This window comes from Chiloscyllium punctatum, chromosome 36, assembly GCF_047496795.1.
Source record: "Chiloscyllium punctatum isolate Juve2018m chromosome 36, sChiPun1.3, whole genome shotgun sequence".
Classification (NCBI taxonomy): Eukaryota; Metazoa; Chordata; class Chondrichthyes; order Orectolobiformes; family Hemiscylliidae; genus Chiloscyllium; species Chiloscyllium punctatum.
This window is the reverse complement of record NC_092774.1, coordinates 39955961-39975720: the sequence shown is the minus strand read 5'-3', so window position 1 is coordinate 39975720 and position 19760 is coordinate 39955961. Positions and strand designations below refer to the sequence as shown.

At 46.8% G+C, this 19760-nt stretch overlaps 2 non-coding genes across 2 annotated transcripts; both read left to right on the top strand.

The window, feature by feature from the left end:
• Positions 1–13810: 13810 nt before the first annotated feature.
• On the top strand, positions 13811–13884 carry trnan-guu (transfer RNA asparagine (anticodon GUU)). Its single transcript has one exon. It is a non-coding gene; the product is annotated as a tRNA-Asn (tRNA).
• Positions 13885–17148: 3264 nt separating this feature from the next.
• Positions 17149–17222, top strand: trnan-guu (transfer RNA asparagine (anticodon GUU)). The gene has a single exon. It is a non-coding gene; the product is annotated as a tRNA-Asn (tRNA).
• Positions 17223–19760: the final 2538 nt, after the last annotated feature.

Genomic DNA, 19760 nt, shown 5'->3' with positions numbered 1-19760 from the left:
GAATTGCAAAGTTTACTGGCAACAGTGGGAGGTGTGGGCTGTATTCACTGGAAACAAAGTTTTAAAATCTCACAAACACCAGGGTATATTCTAACAGGTTTATTTGGAAGCACTAGGTTTCGAAGTGCTGCTCCTTCTTCAGGTAGCTGTGGTGTAGAATCACAAGACACAGAATATATCACAAAAACATTATAGTGTCATTCAACATAAGTGACGTATTGAAGGAACCTAGATTGCTGTTAAATCTTTCATCTTTTAAAATGGGTTGCAGATTTCGGTTCATTAATATGTACATTCCAGAACTGTTAAGTCACGTTCTCCAGGAAACTTGATGTTTTATACAAGGAGGTAACACCTCACATCAAACAACGCATGAAAGCTGTGAGGTGAGTCTGTCTGTATCCCAATCTTGAGTCAGACTGTTTCTATTTCCAAATATATAATCCTGCAAAAGCAAATTCATCCCAAATGTGTAAGTGAATGCATGAGAGAGAGAGTGTGTATGTGCTTGTGCATGCTGGGTAAAGTGTGTGTGTGATGGAGTGTCATCATGTGCGAAGATGTATGCGTGGGTGTGAGTGGGGGGGCGTATTAGTGTGTGTCTGAGAGAGAGCATGTCTATCGGAAAGGCTCTGCATGAGCGTGTGAGTATGGAAGAGTGAGTGTGAGAGTGAGAGAGTGAGAGAGAGAGAGCGTAACAGTGAAGTGGGGTTACCTGTCATGTGACATGAACCCAAGTTCGCGATTGAGGCCATCCTCCTGGTTTCTGAACTTGGTTATCAGCGTTTGCTGGGCCACTAAAAATGATTAAGCAGTTACACAATACACATTAGAGAGGGCCGAGTGGGACTTGTCTTTCGATTTGCAGAAGGTGAGACGTTCTGGGTGCTGAAAACGAAGGAATACACATACTGGAGGACCTTCGGCACAGAGAAGATGGAGCTGGAAACCAGTCTGCAGACACGTTGGGGGATTCACTGTGGAAACAGGCCGTTTGATCCACCAAGTCCACACTGACCCTCCGAAGAACATACCCCCACTCCCCGACCCACCAGTTAACCCCACAGCTAATCCCTGAATTTCGAACGCCCAATCCACTCTAGCCTGCACATCTTTGGAACATGGGAGAAAACGCGAGCACCCAGAGGAAACCGACGTGAACAGGGGGTGGGGGAGGGGTAGGAAAGTGCAAACTCCACACAGTCACTGTGCGGGTCGGATCGAACCCAGGTCCCTGGCGCTGCGAGGAATCCCCTCTCCAGCTCTATGCATTCGATTGGCTTCTCCCCAATCTTGGTGACACTCCAATCAGTTTGAGGAATTCAATTTGCTTTCACAGAGTTTCCACGGGGAAGGGGTCGTTGTTACTCGGCAGATTGAACGATCCAATGAAGGGCTCGTCTATAGCGAGAACACTGGTCCACATTTCGTTGAAAAATTAAAGTTCTCTCCGCAATTAGAACCCTTGAGTACTCCCACGCAAGCTGCGTGTATTCACGGGGATTCTCAATGCATGTTGATATTGGAAATCATTTCCTGCAGACAAACATTTCACCTCCTGGATTCAAACACTGCTGATATTCAGGCCCTGACTAAATTTCTATTCCATGCCTGAAAAGCAAATCCTCCTCTGCTAATAACTTGAGAAAACAGATCACTGCTGTCAGTGCAGGGCAGAAAATAGGATGAGAGAATTTTGGTTTGCACAGAACAGCCTTCTCTATCTTCTACCCGAAATCACTGTCTCTCAATTCCTAAGCCTTTCAATGTATTCCAACCCAAATTCATCCTTCCATCCTCCTGCCTTTGCCCAGCTCCCCTCTCCTGAAAGTGCTGACCCTCTGTTCAGTTTCTCAGCCACATTTCGCCATCCTTAGTATATAGCCCACACCTTTATTTAGTTTTTAAGACAGAAAGGCAGTGGTTTGCTGATGCCTGGATGTGATGGTGATTGCATTCACAGTGTTCCAGACTCGTCTCTCGTGTCATTCAGAAAAGTCTGCACTGCACATGTGCAGAGAAGGGGATGCTGGGAGTGGGTGGGATGCATTCTCACCTCCCCATCCAATCATCCCCATAGCGTCCCCTGTCCATTCCCTCACCGCCACCCATAGCATCCCCTGTCCATTCTCTCTCTCTACCCTAACCTACCAGTCCCTTCTCTCTCTCTCCCCACATGCCACTCTCCCCACCCCGTCCATTCTATCTCTGCACCCTCTGCCCTCTGTCCAGTCCCTCATCCACCCTCTGTACCCATCCATTCCCTTTATCGCTCCACCCTCTGCCTTCCCCAATCCAGTCCCTTCCCTTACACTCATTTTCTCTCACCTCCCACACGCTCCCCTCATCCATTCCTTCTCTCCCCCACCTTCTCCTGCCATTCATTGTTGCTCTCTTTCTCCACCCTCTACCCCTTCCATTCTCACCCCAACCTTTGCCCCGTCCATTCTGTCCCCACCCACTGCCGCCCGTCCATTCTCTCCCCACCCACTGCTCCCCGTCCATTCTCTCCCCACCCATTGACCCCATTCATTCTCTCCCCACCTACTGCCCCATCCATTCTCTCCCTGCCCACTGCCCCGTGTCCATTCTGTCCTGATCCACTGCTCCCCGTCCAATCTCTCCCCATCCACTGCCCCATGAATTCTCTCCCCACCCATTGCCCCCGTCCATTCTCTCCCCACCCACTGCCCCGTCCATTATCTCCCCACCACAGACCCCCGTCCATTCTCTCCCCACCCACTGCCCCGTCCATTCTCTCTCCCCACACTCTGGAACCAATTTCTTTCACTTCACACTTTGCAACTCTGCATTCTCTCTCTCCTCCCCAATCCTCTTCACCAAATTCTCTCTCTCTGCTCCCACCCTGTGTACCCCCATGCATTCTCTACCACCAAATTCTCTGCTCTTCTACCTATTTTCTCTCTTTCTCTTCCCCAGTCTCTGCGCCCCCCCCCCCCCCGTTCAATCTCACTCTGAGTACCCTCCCCTGTCCTTTCTCGTGCCTCGAGCCCTCTTTGATCTCTGTATCAAACCCTTCTAATGATAGAGAGAGAATGGATGGTGATGGCGACCTGGGGTGGGGGTGGGGAAGGGAAGCGTGAGAAATGGCTGACCTTTAACATTGAGAATAGCTAAAATGATGTATTCAGAAACATCAGTAATGTCTGAAAGCACATTCAAATGTTTAAAAAAAAGCTGCAGACATCTTTCTGAAACTTGCATTGAAATCTGCGCAGTTAGGCCACAATTGAGGACAGCCGGTAAGCTTGGAATGGCCTATTCCTAGTCTTGTGAATTGGTTCAGAATATGTAGAAATACAGTCATAGACTTGCAGAGATCAGAAACAAACCTTTCGGTCCACGCCGACAACATTTCCTACATTACCCTCGTGATCCATTTGCCAGCATTTGGCCCATATCTCTCTCAGCCCTTCCTATTCATACCTCCATCCAGATGCCTTTTAAATGTTGTAATTCTACCAGCCTCGACCACTGCCTCTGGCAGCTTATTCCAAACGCATGCCACGCTCTGTGTGAAAAAGTTCCCCCGTTCAGTCCCTTTTAAACCTTTTCCCTCTCAGCCTAAACACCTCTAGTTTTGGACACCCTCTACTCTGGGGAATAGATATACAAACGTTGAGCTGCCAGACAAAATCATAGAGTCACAGAGATGTCCAGCATGGAAACAGACCCTTTAGTCTAACTCATCCATGCCGACCAGATATCACAACCCAATCTAGTCCCACCTACCAGCACCCAAATATATCCTTCCAAACCCTTCCTATTCATAGAGCCATCCAAAAGCCTCTTAAATGTGGCAATTGTACCAGCCTCCACCGTTTCCTCTGACAGCTCATTCCATACACGTACCACCCTCTGCGTGATTCAGTTGCTCCTTCAGTCTCATTTCTATCTTTCCCCTCTCACCCTAAACCTATGCCCTCTCGTTCTGGACTCCCCGAACCCAGAGAAAAACCTTTGCCTATTTATTCTATCCATGCCCCTCATAATTTTGTAAACCTCTATAAGGTCACCCCTCAGTCTCTGATGCGCCAGGGAAAACAGCCCCAGCCTGTTCAGCCTCTCCCTCTCGCTCAGATCCTCCAACCCTCAACATCCTTGTAAATCTTTTCTGAACCCTTTCAAGTTTCACGACATCTTTCCAATTGGAAGGAGACCAGAATTGCACGCAATATTCCAACAGCGGCCGAACCAATGTCCTGTACAGCCGCAACATGACCGCCCAAATGCTGTACTCAATACACTGACCAATAAAGGAAAGCATACCAAACGCCTTCTTCACTATCCTATCTACCTGCGACTCCAATGTTCAGGAGCTATGAACCTGCACTCCAAGGTCTCTTTGTTCAGCAACACTCCCTAGGAGCTTATGATTAATTGTAGAAGTCCTGCTAAGATTTGCTTTCCCAAAATGCAGCACCTCACATTTATCTGAATTAAACTCCATCTGCCACTTCTCAGCTCCTTGGCCCATCTGGTCCAGATCCTGTTGCAATCTGAGGTAACCCTCTTTGCTGTCCACAACAGCTCCAATTTTGGTGTCATCTGAAAACTTACTAACAGTCCCTTTTATGGTCGCATCCAAATCATTTACGTAAATGACAAAAAGTAGAGGGCCTAGCACTGATCCTTGTGGCACTCCACTGGTCACAGGCCTCCAGCCGGAAAAACTGCCCTCCACCACCACCCTCTGCCTTCTACCTTTGAGCCAGTTCTGTATCCAAATGGCTAGTTCTCCCTGAGATCTAACCTTGCTAATCAATCTCCCATGGGGAACCTTGTCGAACGCCTTACTGAAGTCCATATAGATCACATCTACTGCTCTGCCCTCATCAATCTTCTTTGTTACTTCTTCAAAAAACTCAATCAAGTTTCTGAGACATGAATTCTAATGCACAAAGCTATGTTGACTATCCCGAATCAGTCCTAGCCTTTCCAAATACATGTACATCCTGCCCCTCAGGATTCCCTCCAACAACTTGGCCACCACCGTGGTCAGGCTCACCGGTCTATGGTTCCCTGTACTGTCTTTACCGCCCTTCTTAAACAGTGGCACCACATTTGCCAACCTCCAGTCTTCCGGCACCTCACCTGTGACTATTGATGATACAAATAACTCAGCAAGAGGCCCAGCAATCACTTCTCTAGCTTCCCACAGAGTTCTTGGTTACACCTGATCAGGTCCTGGGGATTTATCCATCTATAACAGTTTCAAGACATCCAGCACTTCTTCCTCTGTAATCTGAAATTTTTGCAAGGTGTCACCATCTATTTCCCTTCAGTCTATATCTTCCATATCCTTGTCCACAGTAAATACTGATGCAAAGTATTCATTTAGTATGTCCCCCATTTTCTGTGGCTCCACACAAAGACCGCCTTTCTGATCTTTGACGGGCCCTATTCTCTGAGTAGAAAGTGAGGACTGCAAATACTGGAGATCAGAGCTGAAATTGTGTTGCTGGAAAGGCGCAGCAGGTCAGGAAGCATCCAAGGAACAGGAGAATCGACGTTTCGGGCATAAGCCCTTCTTCAGGATGCACAGTTGGGCCACAACCAAGGACAGGCTGTAAGAGTGAATGAGTGAATAAAAGACAAGTCCCACCTCGCCCATGAGGAGAAAGTGAGAAATGCAGATGCCGGAGATCAGAGTCGAGAGTGTTGTGTTGAAAAAGCACAGCAGGTCAGGCAGCATCCAAGGAGCAGGGGAGTCAACGTTTCAGACATCAGCCCTTCACCTTGCCCTCTCTAGTGTGTGTTGTGAAACTGCTTAACTGCTTAATAATTTCTAGTGGCCGAGCAGAGGCTAATAACAAGTTTGGAACACACGAGAATGAATTCAGCTGAAACCTTGGATTCATGTCTCACTACAGGAGAACCAGCTCCACAATACACACAAACCCTATCTCTCTCTCTGAATCTGTCTCTCTCTCTCTCTATTCTCTCTCATACACACACACACACACACACACAAGGCCTCACACGGTCGTGCAGACCCTCTCTGATAGACAGGGGTCTCTCTCAGACACACATGGATACACCCCTCACACTCTCATCCATGCACACACCTTCTCACACAATTATACACCATTACACGCACACTTTACCCAGCATGCACACACACACAGACACACTCAGACGCTCTGTCTCATGAATGCACTCACACATAGAAGTCTTTGGGGTGAATTGCATTTGCAGGATTGTATGTTTGGAAATAGAAAAAGTCTGACTCAAGACTGTGATACAGAACGACTCTAAACTCACAGCTTTCATGCGTTATCTGAACTCAGGTGTCACCTCCCCTTATAAAACATTAAGTTACCTGGAGAATATTACTAAAAAGAAGTTCTGGGATTTACAGATTAATGAACCGAAATCTGGAACCTATTTTAAAAGATGAAAGACTTAACAGGTTTCTTCAATGTATTAGTGGGTGTGGACCCACTGGTGGGTCAGCAGTGCAGATGACTGAGTGAACCCCCTTCCGTACATGGGGCACGTGAATGGCTTCTCTCACTTGTGGACCCACTCGTGCGTCTCCATTTGGCTGATCCGAATGAAGCCCTTCCTACACACCGAGCAGGTGAATGGCCTCTCCCCGCTGTGATTACGTCTGTGGGTTTCCAACACGGATGGGGAAGGGAATCCTTTCCCTCAGTCCCCACATTTCCACAGTTTCCCATTGGGGGAGCTTTCCTTGTGTTGGTCTGGGTTTGAAATTACAATCAGAACGGGGACATAGTCTATCCCCACTGTCAGGGATGAGACTTTGATACCCCCAAGCTGAGTAAATGGTGTAAAGCACTTTTCACAGTCAGCGCACTGAATCTCCCTCACTCGGTGTCTCAGTATTCTTCCTGCCGCACCAGTGTCCAAAATCTCTCAAGCAAACAAAAGCAACCATGTCTTCTTGATTGGAATGGCTGCTGATATTGAAGTCCCAATGAATCAAGCGGCTCTGTCAGAAGTTGATGTATCATTTGTTTTCAGATTTCTTTCGGCACGTCTTCCTGCAAAAAAAAGTCACAAAATAAGTGGTCATTGTCAGTACACTTAAACGAACATAACATAGGTGACAGTTCCTGTAGTTTGCCAGATGCCTGCTTATCACATAATACCCAGCACACAGAAACCTGAAATCCCTCATGCAGCCAGATAGGCTTAGGTGTGTTTAGAGGAAAACTTCATTCAAATATAATCTAATCTTAAACTAAATACGTGTACATATATATATATCAATATGCCAATCCTGTCAATGCGGATCAGTTCCAAGCGAAACTACACATTTAATTGTGAACATGAGGAAAAAAGCAATCATTTTCCAGGGTGCAAACTGCATACGTGCTAAACTGAAGGAATACACAAGGAAAAGACCTAAAAGAGAGATAGAAAGTATTTGAGCACCTTTGCAGAATCTGCTCCCTCTCTGGATTCTCTCCAGTTGCTTCAGGTAAACCTCCCTGGGGGTCAGGCAGCCCTGCATCGGGAAGCACTGGGATGGTCAACTACGACCAGTTTACATGGAGAACACATCTCCACATTAAACAGTCTCGAGGCAAATTTCCCTTCCTTCCACAAAGTTCAAGACCCCTCAAAGCGAAATTCCCCAGGTATGTTTGGAAGAATTTCTTCCAGGTGTTCACTAATCATTTCTATGAGCACTTTGTTAAAGTTTGAATATAGCGAGTTTTGAAAATTAGTGATTCTGAGCGAAATCACAGTTCGAAAAACAGAATGTGGGAATTTAGACAGAGTTTATTTTTGCACATCGACGATATGTCTGCACAACAGCATATGACACGACAGCAGTGAAGATCTTCTGACCTCATTCTCAAACGTGCCTGCCACACGCCAGATGAAAAGCTGAATACTTCTGTGGAAAAACTGCCGAGCAATGCAAGAGAATGGCACAACGCGTGCGTGTTGGAACCAGAACCCAAAGGAGAGACCATTCTCTCCTATTCATTCAACGTCGTCTTTAGCAGCTTTCCCGTATAATGGCGCTCTGTTCTGCACCTTGCCTCCGCTTCCCAAAAAAGCTTCGACATAAATATTTCACAATGATATACTGGCCCAATGTGTACAGTTAAGGTGACAACCTCTGAGTGGTCTCCTGTTCTCTGTATCCTATGTTGAGGAGGGCAATGCTTGTCACTGGCTATTCTGGTGTCAGAGAAAAGTTTCGAAACAGTGGAGGGAGCCCGGTTCCTGGGGACGGGACAAACAGCAGCAGGGAGACAGAATGAGAAGCAGCTGTTCTGGAAACTCTTTTTCACTTGCAATTCTTCGAACAATGTCAAATGTATTTGACACTAAGCAAGTCTCAGCGAGCTCAAGAGGAGTGTGGTGGATGAGGAATGAACCACTCTTTGGCTTGTTGGTCTAGGGGCATGTTCCCAGGTAGAGTCTTTAACAGTGCAGACTTGTGTGCGGTCCTGGATTCACATCCCAGACGAGGCTGCGTCGCTTAACTTGATTTGGGCAAAAATGCCCCATTAGTTTTCTCAAAAAGCACCTTCGTGAAACGAGGTTGGGCTGCCACGAATACGAATGAGGCAGAAAACAGGGAAGTGAAATGGTTGGAGATCGCGTTGAACAGGTTGACGTGAGTGGTGCGGTGTTTGCGGAATGTCAGCAAAAAAGGTAAATTGAAATATTGGGCCAGCTCTCCTCGGAGAACCGAAGTTTTCCAAGTCAGTAGAGGCCAAGAAACAGGAAATAATGCTGTGACAATGCTCCCATGCCTGAAATGATCTATAGTGATTCGGCAGAGATTTAAAGTCACGAGGACGAGCGAATGCAGTAGACGAGGTAGCAGCAAATGTGCAGGTAAAGTGCTGCTTCACCTGGAAGGATATCCAGGAGGGAGCAGGTAAATTGTGCTTCTGAGTGAAATCACGGTTCGTAAAAACAGAATGTGGCAATTTAGACAGAGTTAATATTTGTTCGTCGCCGATATGTCTGCCGGTGCGCGATGGGAGCATAACCCAGAAGGGAAACCATCTTCCCTATTCACTCAATGTCGAGTTTAGCAGCTTTCCCGTATAACGGCGCACTGTTGTGCACCTCGCCTTCTCATCTGCTTCCCAAAAAACTTCGACGTAAATATTGATACACAGGCCCAGTATGCAGAGTTGAGATGCCACACCCGTGGAGGTCTGCGGGGTCTTCTCCTGTTCTCTGTTCCCGATGTTGAGGAGGGCAATACTTGTCACTGGTCACTCCGGTGTCAGAGAAAAGTTTAGACAGAAAACGGGTTAATCTTCTGGCAGTAGAGAGGGCCCGGTTCCTGGGGACGGGCAAACGGCAGCAGAGAGACGGAATGAGAAGCAGCTGTTCATACAGTCATAGAGATGTACAGCATGGAAACAGACCCTTCGGTCCAACCCGTCCATGCCGACCAGATATCCCACCCCAATCTAGTCCCACCTGCCAGCACCTGGCCCATCTACCTCCAAACCCTTCCTATTCATATATCCATCCAAACGCTTCTGAAATGTTGCAATTGTACCAGTCTCCGCCACTTTCTCTGGCAGCTCATTCCATACACGCACCACCCTCTGCGTGAAAAGGTTGCCCCTTAGATATCTTTTATATCTTTCTCCTCTCACCCTAAACCTATGCCCTCTAGTTCTTGACTCCCCGACCCCAGGGAAAAGGCTTTGCCTATTTATCCTATCCATGCCCCTCATAATTTTATAAACCTCCATAAAGTCACCCTTCAACCTCCGACGTTCCAGAGAAAACAGCCCCAGCCTGTTCAATGTCAACTGGACTTTCCTCTGAGCAAGACTCAACTGGTTCAAGAGGTAGGGTGGGGGCAGGGGCGCCAGCGCGCTAGCCGTGTGGCTCGTTGGTGGCGGGGTGTGATTTTTGCTTTGGGTATTCATTGACGCAGGCGTTCGAGAGATCCCGGGTTCAAATCCCGGAGGAGACCGCGTTTCATGACTTGTGCGAAAGTGCTGTTTAATTTCCTCAAAAAGCACCTTCGTAAAACGAGGTTGGGCTCCCTGGAGAACCAATGGGACAGAAAGCAGCGAAGTGAAATGATTGGAGATAGCGTTGAAGAGGTTGACGTGAGTGGTGCAGTGTTTGAGGGATGTCAGCGATGAGGGTCGATTGGAAATTTGGGAGAACTCTCTTCGGAGTACAGAAGTTTGAAATCTGGCCCGATTGAAGCTTTTCAAGTCATGCAAAGTCGAGACAGATAAAGTAATGCCGTCAAAATGTTCCCACGTCTGAAAGGATCGACAACGATTCGGCAGAGTTTAAAAGTCATGAGGAAAAGAAACAAAAGTGACATTAGGAAGAACGCTTTTGAAAAGGGACTGGTTGGGGTCAGTAAATCCCAAACTGACAAAGAGGCAGATTCATTCTACGCAAACGGCAAGACTTGGCCAAACAATACACGGAGTCAACGGACTCCTTTCGTGATTTGAAACGTAAGGAGTCGACGTTACGTAGCCATTTGAGATTCAAACATGCAACTTTCGGATCTGGAGTCAGACGCGCTACCGTTGCGCCACAAGCTCACACATGCCCTGACTCTGAAGCTGTGCGCTTTTAATGGGGTCAGGAAAATGTTCCCCAAACGGAAATCTTCTCCACAAAGGGGTTTCTGAATTGAATGAATGTCTCACGTAAGGGACTGCGTCTGCTGAGAAGCCGAGACCAAAAGAGAAACTCGGTAGGTTTGACAGTACCTGTCAGAGAAAACAAAATTCTGAAATGTTGTCGCTGATTCTCTTTCCACAGACGTTGCCTGACCTTCTCAGTTTCTCCTGCAATTTCTAGTTTTGTTTTTTACTGAAAGTTCATTTCATCTTTTGGGATGAAACAACTGGAGTCGCCGTATGCAGATATATAACCCTTTCGAATCACTGCGAAGTGATTGGAGTCAAACAAACTCTGCGATGATTCACTCTTTCTCAGCTCCACAGGCAGACAGACAAGGGGAAGGAAACTGTAAGTGTGGTTCTGCATTCGTGGGCTGAGTGGTTAATGCGATGGACTTGAAATCCATTGCGGCTTCCCAACGCAGGTGTGAACCCTGCCGAGTACAAAATGAGAAGTGTCGTCGAAACGAAAGGGAGTTTGCTCCCCCGCTTCTTCTTTAAGATTCAAATCAGTGGAGGGGGGAAAATATTTCACTCAAATTGGGACTGGTGGGAATGTGCAACCCACTGCCTGTTCGGGTGGAACAAGCAGATACCCTCAGAGCTTCTTTGGAGGCTATGAGCAAAGTGTTTGGAAATGAGACTAGAAGACAGACGAGCTTGTCATCGTGATCGAAATGAAGCAGGCACCTGTGGACAAAGGCGTTTCCTTTGCCAGTGAAAGATACTGCTTCACAAAGTTGAGCCTGTGGAAGGGAATCAGTGACGGTGATTATCTTTGGTTGTTCACCTTGTGAATGTTCCCATTGCTGCGCATGTCCGTGTTGGCGTCAGAATTCTGCAGCATGTTGGCGTTAGATGCGCACAGGGCCTGGCGCACCAAACTCCACCTACCTGTTTGAAATGCAGCTCACAGCTTGTTCACACACCTCAATTAATCTTTCTCATTGTTCTGAAGCCGGCGTACGGTTTGAATTCCCGACCTGCGGGAATGAGAATCCTTACACTGTCTCGCGTCAGTAAATGTCCCTGAGAACATCTGAGTCAACTCACAGCGCAGTCAGATGAGGGGAAGCTGAAATAGCCCCACACGCTGTTCACGGGCACATTTTATTCTCCCCAACTCAACGCCTCAACCACTGCGGCTCCTGGCAGTGGAAAAGAAACAATCACCAAAACCCCGTCTAAGCTCTGTGAATCTTCAGAAAATCAGCAAACGTTCATCCCTTCGGATTTTCTATCCTAGGCTGACAGCGATGGGTTTTGTCACTCTTTGTAGGACATTGCAAGTAGATGTTTTGCAGAAAAGCACCACAATGCCATCTGATTAATCAGGACCTGGATGTTTTCGGTCTTTGAATGTCAGTGTTGTGCTGCAGAACTTTGTTGTTGCCAGTTTCTAATACTTATCTTCCCAGTTCCCTGTATTACTTGTCGAAAATGTTTAATTTGTGTCTTGTAATCCTTTCACTGTCTGCTAATGAGGATAGTGTTTCCATGTTTTACCTAAATTATCTTGACCTTGCATACCTCAAGCCTCAAGCTAATTTCACGAGAAACCCTCTCCAGTTCAAAAGCCAACTGTTAATGATGGCTCTGTTCCTTGTCACGTGTCCAATTTCAGATCGATGTTGTTAATGTCCCTTCTACTCCTTCAGATCCAGGTTTCGCTCACAGGGCTAGAACAGAACTGTCACCAAATACATTGACCAATCTACGTTTATCCTATCGATTGTATTAGCATCATCAACACTTCTCATCAAAATAACTCGAGAGACTTTCATCACAATTTTCTGTGAACAGTTCTACATTAGCTTTGCTGAATGAACCCCAAATTTCTTGAAGTGGCTCCTTATTTTCGGCCCTGATTATTAATCTCTCTCCGCATGGGAATGGATCCTTCCCAGCCGCTCTATCCTTCATCAATGTGTGTACTTCAATTCGATCTCCCATCAGCCTCCTCTGTCCTGATCAAATCCAGGGGAACAGGAAACGTTGGGACTATGGCGCGGACAGGACAAGCCCAATACTCACCTTTCCTGTTAGAACTATTCCATGAGAAAGTTTAGACCTCAACTTTGGGCGTGTAGTTGTGGCCGAACACTTAAGGTGTTGGCGTAGAGATCATTTGGGGCTCCCCGCCCAGGGTGTTAACCTGCTGGCTATGCTTTCTTCGCTGGCGATTTTAAATAACGTCCTGTTGGTTGCATTATCGCTCAATCTTCACAAAACCCGTCTCAATAAAGACCCGTTTTCTCATGTCTGGGAATTGATTGCCATGCAGGAAACTCGGGTTCTGAACAAACAACGTATCAGACTCACAACGTCAGCTCTGTTTACCTTTCCACAGATGCTGCTCGACCTGTTGGCTTTCTGCAGTATTCTCTGTGTTTATTAGGCACAAGTGCTGCTTTTCATTCAAGAACTTCAATCCCTGTCCTCTGGTAACTGACTCTGGTCAGTGGCAATTGGTTCTTCTGATCATTAATCTGCCCATTCCCAACGCTTCTTCTCCCATCATTACCAACAGCCCCAGGAAATCTCCAGTTATCCTTGTTTGCTCCAAAGCGAACATTCTCAACATTGGGAATGTCTCCCCAAAATGGAAATTCCTCATCCCTGGACATGAGACAAGGCGTACAATTGGGAAGAGATTTTGGCAAAATATTGTCAGTTAGGAAATGGAAAAATGTTCAAATGTTCATGAAGCAAAACAGAAATCCCAGTCTCCAGCTTTGTGAACCTTTAGAAACACTTTGGGAAGCGGATTTGGAGGAGAATGAAAGATGACCTGTCCGACAGTCCAGACACCGTCCCCTTGTTGAAGAGGCCGGGAGGTTGATTCTGATGTTCTCGGCACACGAACTGATCTGAGACATTGAAAGAATTGTCGTTCGTGTACATCAGGAATCCAAACCCCTTCTCGCCTCCGAGCCAATGAGAGAACTCGGGAACAGGCAAAACACTGAAAGGCTCGAAGGGCGACGGCCCCGGAGTAAGAAAGCTAGTTCCTCGTGACATGGATGTGTCTGCAGACAGCCCCCGGTATCTCCAGAATGCATCTCTCAGGCTTGATTATGGAAAAGATAAACTGATAGACGACAATTGTAATTCTTGGCGGGGAGGCTGAATTATAAAATCACTAAGCGATGGTGCCGCCCCCATCTGCACCTGTCTCTGTGGCACAATTGGTCAGCGCGTTCGGCTGTTCACCGAAAGGTTGGTGGTTCGAGCCCACCCAGGGGCGGTGTGTTCGCTGCTCTCCTTTGGCTTCGAAGCTGTGCGCTTTTAATGGGGTCAGGAGAATGTTCCCCAAACGGAAATCTTCTCCACACAGGGGGGTTGCGAGTTGACTTCATGTCTTACCTAAGGGACTGCATCTGCTGAGAAGACGAGACCCAAACAGAAAATCAACAGGTTTGACAGTACCTGTCGGAGCAAACAAAATTCTGAAATGTTGCCTCTGATTCTCTTTCCACAGATGTTGCCTGCCCTGCTGAGTTCCTCCTGCAATTTCTCACTGAAAGTTCATTTCATCTTTTCGGGAGAAACACCGAAATATCTGCAAACACCATGTGCAGATATTTAACCCTTTCGAATCACTGCGAAGTGATTGGAGTCAAACAAACTCTGCGATGATTCACTCTTTCTCAGCTCCACAGGCAGACAGACCTGGGAAGTCAAACTGTCAGTGTGGTACTGAATCGTGGGCCGAGTGGTTGATGCGATGGACTTGAAATCCATTGCGGCTTCCCCACGCAGGTGTGAACCCTGCCGAGTACAAAATGAGAAGTGTCGTCGAAAAGAAAGGGAGTTTGCTCCCCCGCTTCTTCTTTAAGATTCAAATCAGTGGAGGGGGAAAAACATTTCACTCAAATTGGGACTGGTGGGAATCTGCAACCCACTGCCTGTTCGGGTGGAACAAGCAGATACCCTCAGAGCTTCTTTGGAGGCTATGAGCAAAGTGTTTGGAAATGAGACTAGAAGAGTGAGGGGCTTGAAATCGTGATCGAAATGAAGCAGGTACCTGTGGACAAAGGCGTTTCCTTTGCCAGTGAAAGATACTGCTTCACAAAGTTGGGCCTGTGGAAGGGAATCAGTGACGGTGATTATATTTGGTTGTTCACCTTGTGAATGTTCCCATTGCTGCGCATGTCCGTGTTGGCGTCAGAACTCTGCAGCATGGTGGCGTTGGATGCGCACAGGGACTGGCGCACCAAACTCCACCTACCTGTTTGAAATGCAGCTCACAGCTTCTTCCCACACCCCAATTAATCTTTCTCATTGTCCTGAAGCCGGCATACGGTTTGAATTCCCGATCTGCGGGAATGAGAATCCTTACACTGTCTCGCGTCAGTAAATGTCCCTGAGAACATCTGAGTCAACTCACAGCGCAGTCAGATGAGGGGAAGCTGAAATAGCCCCACACGCTGTTTACGGGCACATCTTATTCTCCCCAATTCAACGCCTCAACCACTGCGGCTCCTGGGAGTGGAAAAGTAACAATCACCAAAACCCCTTCTAAGCTCTGTGAATCTTCAGAAAATCAGAAAACGTTCATCCCTTCGGATTTTCTATCCTAGGCTGACAGCGATGGGTTTTGTTACTCTTTTGTAGGACATTGCAAGTAGATGTTTTGCAGAATAGCACCACAATGCCATCTGATTAATCAGGACCTGGATGTTTTCGGTCTTTGAATGTCAGTGTTGTGCTGCAGAACTTTGTTGTTGCCAGTTTCTAATACTTATCTTCCCAGTCCCCTGTATCACTTGTCGAAAATGTTTAATTTGTGTCTTGTAATCCTTTCACTGTCTGCTAATGAGGATAGTGTTTCCATGTTTTACCTAAATTATCTTGACCTTGCATACCTCAAGCCTCAAGCTAATTTCACGAGAAACCCTCTCCAGTTCAAAAGCCAACTGTTAATGATGGCTCTGTTCCTTGTCACGTGTCCAATTTCAGATCGATGTTGTTAATGTCCCTTATACTCCTTCAGATCCAGGTTTCGCTCACAGGGCTAGAACAGAACTGTCACCAAATACATTGACCAATCTTCGTTCATCCTATCGATTGTATTAGCATCATCAACACTTCTCATCAAAATAACTCGAGAGACTTTCATCACAATTTTCTGTGAACAGTTCTACATTAGCTTTGCTGAATGAACCCCAAATTTCTTGAAGTGGCTCCTTATTTTCGGCCCTGATTATTAATCTCTCTACGCATGGGAATGGATCCTTCCCAGCCGCTCTATCTCTCATCAATGTGTGTAGTTCAATTCGATCTCCCATCAACCTCCTCTGTCCTGATCAAATCCAGGGGAACAGGAAACGTTGGGACTATGGCGCGGACAGGACAATCCCAATACTCACCTTTCCTGTTAGAACTATTCCATGAGAAAGTTTAGACCTCAACTTTGGGCGTGTAGTTGTGGCCGAACACTTAAGGTGTTGGCGTAGAGATCATTTGGGGCTCCCCGCCCAGGGTGTTAACCTGCTGGCTATGCTTTCTTCGCTGGCGATTTTAAATAACTTCCTGTTGGTTGCATTATCGCTCAATCTTCAGAAAACCCGTCTCAATAAAGACCCGTTTTCTCATGTCTGGGAATTGATTGCCATGCAGGAAACTCGGGTTCTGAACAAACAACGTATCAGACTCACAACGTCAGCTCTGTTTACCTTTCCACAGATGCTGCTCGACCTGTTGGCTTTCTGCAGTATTCTCTGTGTTTATTAGGCACAAGTGCTGCTTTTCATTCAAGAACTTCAATCCCTGTCCTCTGGTAACTGACTCTGGTCAGTGGCAATTGGTTCTTCTGATCATTAATCTGCCCATTCCCAACGCTTCTTCTCCCATCATTACCAACAGCCCCAGGAAATCTCCAGTTATCCTTGTTTGCTCCAAAGCGAACATTCTCAACATTGGGAATGTCTCCCCAAAATGGAAATTCCTCATCCCTGGACATGAGACAAGGCGTACAATTGGGAAGAGATTTTGGCAAAATATTGTCAGTTAGGAAATGGAAAAATGTTCAAATGTTCATGAAGCAAAACAGAAATCCCAGTCTCCAGCTTTGTGAACCTTTAGAAACACTTTGGGAAGCGGATTTGGAGGAGAATGAAAGATGACCTGTCCGACAGTCCAGACACCGTCCCCTTGTTGAAGAGGCCGGGAGGTTGATTCTGATGTTCTCGGCACACGAACTGATCTGAGACATTGAAAGAATTGTCGTTCGTGTACATCAGGAATTCAAACCCCTTCTCGCCTCCGAGCCAATGAGAGAACTCGGGAACAGGCAAAACACTGAAAGGCTCGAAGGGCGACGGCCCCGGAGTAAGAAAGCTAGTTCCTCGTGACATGGATGTGTCTGCAGACAGCCCCCGGTATCTCCAGAATGCATCTCCCAGGCTTGATTATGGAAAACATAAACTGATAGACGACAATTGTAATTCTTGGCGGGGAGGCTGAATTATAAAATCACTAAGCGATGGTGCCGCCCCCATCTGCACCTGTCTCTGTGGCGCAATTGGTCAGCGCGTTCGGTTGTTAACCGAAAGGTTGGTGGTTCGAGCCCACCCAGGGGCGGTGTGTTCGCTGCTCTCCTTTGGCTTCGAAGCTGTGCGCTTTTAATGGGGTCAGGAGAATGTTCCCCAAACGGAAATCTTCTCCACACAGGGGGGTTGCGAGTTGACTTCATGTCTTACCTAAGGGACTGCATCTGCTGAGAAGACGAGACCCAAACAGAAAATCAACAGGTTTGACAGTACCCGTCGGAGCAAACAAAATTCTGAAATGTTGCCTCTGATTCTCTTTCCACAGATGTTGCCTGCCCTGCTGAGTTCCTCCTGCAATTTCTCACTGAAAGTTCATTTCATCTTTTCGGGAGAAACACCGAAATATCTGCAAACACCATGTGCAGATATTTAACCCTTTCGAATCACTGCGAAGTGATTGGAGTCAAACAAACTCTGCGATGATTCACTCTTTCTCAGCTCCACAGGCAGACAGACCTGGGAAGTCAAACTGTCAGTGTGGTACTGAATCGTGGGCCGAGTGGTTGATGCGATGGACTTGAAATCCATTGCGGCTTCCCCACGCAGGTGTGAACCCTGCCGAGTACAAAATGAGAAGTGTCGTCGAAAAGAAAGGGAGTTTGCTCCCCCGCTTCTTCTTTAAGATTCAAATCAGTGGAGGGGGAAAAACATTTCACTCAAATTGGGACTGGTGGGAATCTGCAACCCACTGCCTGTTCGGGTGGAACAAGCAGATACCCTCAGAGCTTCTTTGGAGGCTATGAGCAAAGTGTTTGGAAATGAGACTAGAAGAGTGAGGGGCTTGAAATCGTGATCGAAATGAAGCAGGTACCTGTGGACAAAGGCGTTTCCTTTGCCAGTGAAAGATACTGCTTCACAAAGTTGGGCCTGTGGAAGGGAATCAGTGACGGTGATTATATTTGGTTGTTCACCTTGTGAATGTTCCCATTGCTGCGCATGTCCGTGTTGGCGTCAGAACTCTGCAGCATGGTGGCGTTGGATGCGCACAGGGACTGGCGCACCAAACTCCACCTACCTGTTTGAAATGCAGCTCACAGCTTCTTCCCACACCCCAATTAATCTTTCTCATTGTCCTGAAGCCGGCATACGGTTTGAATTCCCGATCTGCGGGAATGAGAATCCTTACACTGTCTCGCGTCAGTAAATGTCCCTGAGAACATCTGAGTCAACTCACAGCGCAGTCAGATGAGGGGAAGCTGAAATAGCCCCACACGCTGTTTACGGGCACATCTTATTCTCCCCAACTCAACGCCTCAACCACTGCGGCTCCTGGGAGTGGAAAAGAAACAATCACCAAAACCCCTTCTAAGCTCTGTGAATCTTCAGAAAATCAGCAAACGTTCATCCCTTCGGATTTTCTATCCTAGGCTGACAGCGATGGGTTTTGTTACTCTTTTGTAGGACATTGCAAGTAGATGTTTTGCAGAATAGCACCACAATGCCATCTGATTAATCAGGACCTGGATGTTTTCGGTCTTTGAATGTCAGTGTTGTGCTGCAGAACTTTGTTGTTGCCAGTTTCTAATACTTATCTTCCCAGTCCCCTGTATCACTTGTCGAAAATGTTTAATTTGTGTCTTGTAATCCTTTCACTGTCTGCTAATGAGGATAGTGTTTCCATGTTTTACCTAAATTATCTTGACCTTGCATACCTCAAGCCTCAAGCTAATTTCACGAGAAACCCTCTCCAGTTCAAAAGCCAACTGTTAATGATGGCTCTGTTCCTTGTCACGTGTCCAATTTCAGATCGATGTTGTTAATGTCCCTTCTACTCCTTCAGATCCAGGTTTCGCTCACAGGGCTAGAACAGAACTGTCACCAAATACATTGACCAATCTACGTTCATCCTATCGATTGTATTAGCATCATCAACACTTCTCATCAAAATAACTCGAGAGACTTTCATCACAATTTTCTGTGAACAGTTCTACATTAGCTTTGCTGAATGAACCCCAAATTTCTTGAAGTGGCTCCTTATTTTCGGCCCTGATTATTAATCTCTCTCCGCATGGGAATGGATCCTTCCCAGCCGCTCTATCTCTCATCAATGTGTGTAGTTCAATTCGATCTCCCATCAGCCTCCTCTGTCCTGATCAAATCCAGGGGAACAGGAAACGTTGGGGCTATGGCGCGGACAGGACAAGCCCAATACTCACCTTTCCTGTTAGAACTATTCCATGAGAAAGTTTAGACCTCAACTTTGGGCGTGTAGTTGTGGCCGAACACTTAAGGTGTTGGCGTAGAGATCCTTTGGGGCTCCCCGCCCAGGGTGTTAACCTGCTGGCTATGCTTTCTTCGCTGGCGATTTTAAATAACTTCCTGTTGGTTGCATTATCGCTCAATCTTCACAAAACCCGTCTCAATAAAGACCCGTTTTCTCATGTCTGGGAATTGATTGCCATGCAGGAAACTCGGGTTCTGAACAAACAACGTATCAGACTCACAACGTCAGCTCTGTTTACCTTTCCACAGATGCTGCTCGACCTGTTGGCTTTCTGCAGTATTCTCTGTGTTTATTAGGCACAAGTGCTGCTTTTCATTCAAGAACTTCAATCCCTGTCCTCTGGTA